The sequence below is a fragment of the Neovison vison genome, chromosome 2 (assembly GCF_020171115.1).
Source record: "Neovison vison isolate M4711 chromosome 2, ASM_NN_V1, whole genome shotgun sequence".
Classification (NCBI taxonomy): Eukaryota; Metazoa; Chordata; class Mammalia; order Carnivora; family Mustelidae; genus Neogale; species Neogale vison.
In genome coordinates, this window is record NC_058092.1 from 195145306 (window position 1) to 195151317 (window position 6012).

Here is a 6012-nt window from a genome sequence, read left to right on the forward strand (position 1 = left end):
TTTTGCTTTTGGTGTCAAATTTCAAAAAATTCATCACCAAAACCTATGTCAAGGAACTTACCACCTGTTTTCTTCTATGAGTTTTAGGGTTTCAGGTCTTACATTTGAACCTTTAAAGTTTCATTCCATTGCATGTGGCTGTCCAAATTATCCCAGCACTATTTATTGAAGAGATTCTCCCTTCCCTTTTGTCTATTCGTGACTTCTTTGTCATAAATTATTTGACCATATATTCATGAGTTATTCCTGGGCTTTCTATTCTGTTCCATTACGTATGTGTCTATTTTTATGCCAGCACCATACTGTTTTAATTATTATAGTTGTAATATAGTTTGAAATAGGACGCATGATGCCTCTAGCTTCATTGTTCTTTCCCAAGAATTCTTTGGCTATTTAGGGTCTTTAATGGTTCCATAAAACTTTTAGGATTGTCCTATTTCTGTGAAAACGTCATTGGAATTTTGATGGGGTTTACACTGAATCTATAGATTGCTTTGGGTAGTGTGGACAGTTTTAACAATATTGATTCTTCCTGTCCATGAGCATGGGATATCTTTTCCATTTATTTATTTCTTCTTCAATGTCTTTCATTACTATCTTATAGTTTTTAATATACATACAGGTCTTTTACATCCTTGGTTAAATTTATTCTTATGTGTTTTATTGAATTTGGTGCAATTGCAAATGGGACTCTTAATTTCTCATTCTGATAGATTATTAATGTTTAGAAATGCAACACATTTTGTTTATTGATTTTGTACTCGACAAGTTTATTGAATTTGTTTATTAGTTCTAGTAGTTTTTCTGATGGAGTCTTTAGGGTTTTCTATATAACACATCATGTCATATGTAAACAGTGACAATTTTACTTCTTCCTTTCCTATTTGGGTGCCTTTCATTTCTTTTTCTTACCTTATTGCTCTGGGTAGAATTTTATATTGTGTTGAGGAAAAGTAGGAAGAGTAGTTATCCTTGCCTTGCTCCTAATATTGGACAGAAAGTTTACAGCTTTCTAGACTACTCATCCAGCAATAGCAGAATATACATTCTTCTCAATTCACATAGGAATTTGCCTAGATAGAAAATATTCTAAGCTATAAAAAAAACCCACATCAATAAATTTAAAATAATATAAATCATATAGAATCTACTCTTGGATCACAGTGGAATTAAACTAGAAGTAAATAACAGAAACATAGCTGGGAAACCATATGCAAAATACATGCAGGCCAAACAATGTACTTCTAAATAATACATGGGTCAAAGAAAAAGTCTCAAGAGAAATTTAAAAATATTTTGAACTAGGGCGCCTGGGTGGCTCAGTGGGTTAAGCCACTGCCTTTGGCTCAGGTCATGATCTCAGGGTCCTGGGATCGAGTCCTGCATCGGGCTCTCTGCTCAGCAGGGAGCCTGCTTCCTCCTCTCTCTCTCTGCCTACTTGTGATCTCTCTCTGTCAAATAAATAAATAAATCTTTAAAAAAAATATTTTGAACTAGATGCAAATGCAAATGCAAGTGATCAAAATTTGCAGGATGCCATGAAAGCAGTGCTTAGAATGAAAATAATAGCATAAATACTGTGTCTTTTCAGACCCCCCCCCCCAAGAAAATCCATTAGCTGTTTCTGCAGAAGCCTGGACTCAGGGTCAACTGATACATTCCAGTCTATGAATAAGCAAAGCCCTGCATTTCTGACATGAAATAAGGAGTACAAGACCCCATTATATTTACACTGTCTCTCAGACCATGCCCAGAGCCCCTTCTTCTTGTCCTAAGATAATTTTCTGAGATCAGGAGCTCACTTTTGCCTGTTTCTGATGTTAAGTCTCCACTCTAAAGTAAAAACACAATGTGTGTTACATATATGTATGCTCAGTGCACATGTTCCATCTTTCTTCATAAATAGGCATAAATTTCTCTGTCCTTCTCATCAATTTGTATGTAATCTCCTACCCTGAATTTCCTTTTGAAAACTCCACTCCTTAAGCTAGAATCTGGGAAATGGTTTTTGGACATCAGTCTGCTATCTGCCCAGGTTGCCAGCCTCCTAAATAAAGCAACTTTTATTTTCCAACACTTGTCTCTTGAGTTGGCTTTCAAGTGGCAAGCAGTCAAACTTGGGTTTCAGTAACATTAGCATGGTCAAAATCTGGAACACTGACAACCACAAATGCTGGCAAGGAGATGGAGCAAGAAGTCCCATTCACTGATGGTGAGAATGCCAAATGGTATAGCCACTTTGGAAAACAACTTAGCAGTGTCTTACAAAACCAAATTGTTGTCTTACCTGGTGATTTAGCAATTGTGCTCCTTGGTATTTACCCAAAGAACTGAAGACATATCTACAAATAACCTGCCATGAATGCTTATGCAAGCTTTATTCATAACTGTCAAAGCTTAGAAGCAAAAAAGTTGTCCTTTAGAAGTGAGTGGGTAAATAAACTGGTACATCCAGACGATGGAGTATTATACAGTACTTAAAAGAAAGAACTATTAAGTCATGAATATAAAGATATAGGAGAACTTAAATTCAATATTACTATGTGAAAGACAGCAATATGAAAAGCCAGTTGTATTGTGTGATTCCAACTAAATGACATTCTGGAAAAGGCAAAACTATGGAGATAGTAAAAATACCAGTGGTTGTCAGGAGATGGGGGGAAGGCAGCATAAACAGCACAGAGGACTTTTAGGGCAGTGATACTATTCTGTATGATACTATAATGATGGATCTATGTCATTTAACACTTGCAAAAACCCATTAGAATGTACATTAGGAATGAGCCCTAATGTAAACCATGGACTCTGGGGGATAACAACGTGTCAGTGCAGGTTCATTAGTGCCTGCATGAGGCATGAGATGCTGATAGTGGGGGAGGTTGTAATTGGGTGAAGATGGGTCAGTTCTTTGTACTTCCTGCGCACTTTTGCTATGAACCTAAAACTGCTCTAAACAAGGCTTATTATTTTTATTTTTTTAAAGATTTTATTTATGTATCTGACAGAGAGAGACAGAGCAAGAGAGGGAATGCAAGCAGGGGCAGTGGGAGAGGAAGAAGCAGGCTTTCTGCTGAGCAGGGAGTCCAATGTGGGGCTTGATCCCAGGATGCCAGGATTATAACCTGAGCTGAAGGCAGAAGCTTCACAACTGAGCCACCCAGGTGTCCCAGCTTATTATTTTGATTTTTAATCCAGTAATTTTATCAGAATATATCTTCATATTGGCTATTTCTAGGTAGAGGTCTTCACATATATGTTATAGTTTGTCAATAATGTAATTTCAAATCTGTTTTTTCTCCCTTCCTTCTTTCCTTCCTCCCTTCCTCTCCTGCTCCACCTTCCTTCCCTTCCTCTTCCCCCCTTCCTTCCTTTTAAATTTCAAGCAAGAGTTCTTGTTCTCTTGCTTTGGGTTTGTCTTCAGAGATGCCTATCATTTCTAGGGCAATCTTTTTAATTCATCATTGTTATTTATCACTATCTCAATTACTTTTTTATGGCCTCATTTCTTTTTAATTAAAAAAATTCCCTTTTATCTTCCATTTCTTAAGACATTATCTTGTTTTTCCTTTCTTTTGTTCTGTTTTTTCCAGAGTCATCTTAATTGCTGATATTATTATATATCTTTTCCTGAGTTCAGTACCCTATTTGTGAGTTTTGCTGATTCTTTTTTTTTTTTTAAGATTTTATTTTATTTATTTGACAGAGAGAGATCACAAGTAGGCAGAGAGGCAGGCAGAGAGAGAGAGAGGAGGAAGCAGGCTCCCTGCTGAGCAGAGAGCCTGATGCGGGACTCGATCCCAGGACCCTGAGATCATGACCTGAACCGAAGGCAGCGGCTTAACCCACTGAGCCACCCAGGCGCCCAGTTTTGCTGATTCTTATTCATATTTTCCCCTTCATGTCCTGTATTTTCCTAATATCTTTTGGCTCATTTTGAAATAGTCAGTGACTATTTTAGTTTGTCTCGTGGGTTTATCTATGTAGTATCCTCCCATAGCCTGTGAGGAACTTCGTCAGCTCTGATTCTCATTCTTTTCTTACAATAGCTTTTATTGAGATTTAAGCTTGACACTTTTTCATTACTCCAAATATGAGTGTGTTTTCTGTTATTAACTTTATCATTTTATGAGAAAGGGATGTAAACTTCCATTTGGTGTATGGTGATTTGAAGCTTTTCTGGATTTTTTTTTGTGTGTGAAATTTTTCTGATCTTTTAGAAGGAAGAAAATTATTCAGGAAAGCTTTTATAACTTCCCAGAGCTCCCGCTTCTATGCCTTGCTTCTTGGGATTTCCTGGCTATGTTTTCCTTTCCCACTTTTATGCAGATCTTCTCATGTCTCTTCTCTCTTGTCCTAACCTGCTTAATTTAATTCAACTCCCAGAGGTTGCTGCTCAGTGAGGGACTCCCCTAAAACAGATTCCTGCAGAGTCTATTTTGAGAGTCCTTGGGAGCTGGGCTGCTGTACTTCTTTATTACTTCCTACCCTGGGCCCGCAGCACTCACCCAGTCCGTGGGGGGCCAACCCCTTTTCTTGCCTGTGGCAGCTGCTGTTCTCAAGCTGGCCCATTATGTTTTACAGAGAACATCTGTTGGCTCCTCAAGGTCACTTCGGTTCTAAGATCCAAAAGAAGCCACCCTTCTTGCTCCCTTCATTTTCTTCTCATATAAACAGTGGTGCAATGCTTGTCTTGTGGCTGCTGGCGTATTTTGCAGTTCATAGAGAAGAACCTACCTTTGTTGTAAATGTTGCCCATGTGTGTTTGGTTTCACTCTGTGGTTGCTGTCAATTTTTATGCAGGAATTCAAAGAGATTGAAAAATCTTACAAGGCCCTATGGCATTAGAAAAATATTTGCAGGTCTCTTATGAAGGATTGAAAAACATGCACAACTTGTATATATTAAACAGTCCTTTAGAGTCTAGATAAGAGCCAAATTTGGCCACATTTATCCCATTCCTTGATGGTTCTTCTGCTATTACATCAATTGACTTTTTTTTTTTTTTAAGATTTTATTTACTTATTTGACAGACAGAGATCACAAGTAGGCAGAGAGGCAGGCAGAGAGAGAGGAAGGGAAACAGGCTCCCTGCTGAGCAGAGAGCCCAATGCAGGGCTCTATCCCAGGACCCTAGGATCATGACCTGAGCCGAAGGCAGAGGCTTTAACCCACAGAGTCAGCCAGGTGCCCTATCAATTGACTTTAAGAGGGAAGAAATATCATTAGACTTTTAATATATGGATCTCCTGAATAACATTTTTTTTTAATTTAGGAAAAGAAAAAGTGTTTAAGCACTAAGTTGAAAATTAAAGGTGTATAAACAAAACCTTAATCACTTTGGATGAAGTATGGGTTAGACACAAAATGGGAGATTGCAAAACATGAACTACTCAAGAAAACATCTCAGATGAAAAGAAATTTTCATTGTAACCCCCATAAGCAGCAGTTCATGTTTCAACGTCCAATGGTCTGAGGACATGTCCACACACTCCAGCCATGAGTAACTGCCCTTCCTCTGAAGTGCCAGCTCTTTTTGACTGGTATTTCGCTAGGTTAATAAACACTAGTGATTACAGTTTTATTTAACTTTCCATTAATCAGGTATTCCAATGGACAAAGTATGTTGAAATTACAGAGCCTTTATCTGGTAGCATTTTTTCCTAAAATAGTTGCCAGAAACAAGCCCAGAAAAATCCTTAGGAAGTACGTATTCAATGCTGCCGATGCCTGAATGATGCCATGTGCTGTATCGTACTCTGTGGTTTGCACTGAACTGTCACCTATCATTTGACATCTTTAATTCCCATTCAAGACAACAGTGAAGGGGCGCCTGGGTGGTTCAGTGGGTTAAGCCTCTGCCTTCGGCTTGGGTCATGATGCCAGGGTCCTGGGATGGAGCCCGCATTGGGCTCTCTGCTCAGCAGGAAGCCTGCTTCCTCCTCCCTCTCTGCCTGACTCTCTGCCTACTTGTGATCTCTGTCAAATAAATAAATAAATATTTAAAAAAAAAGA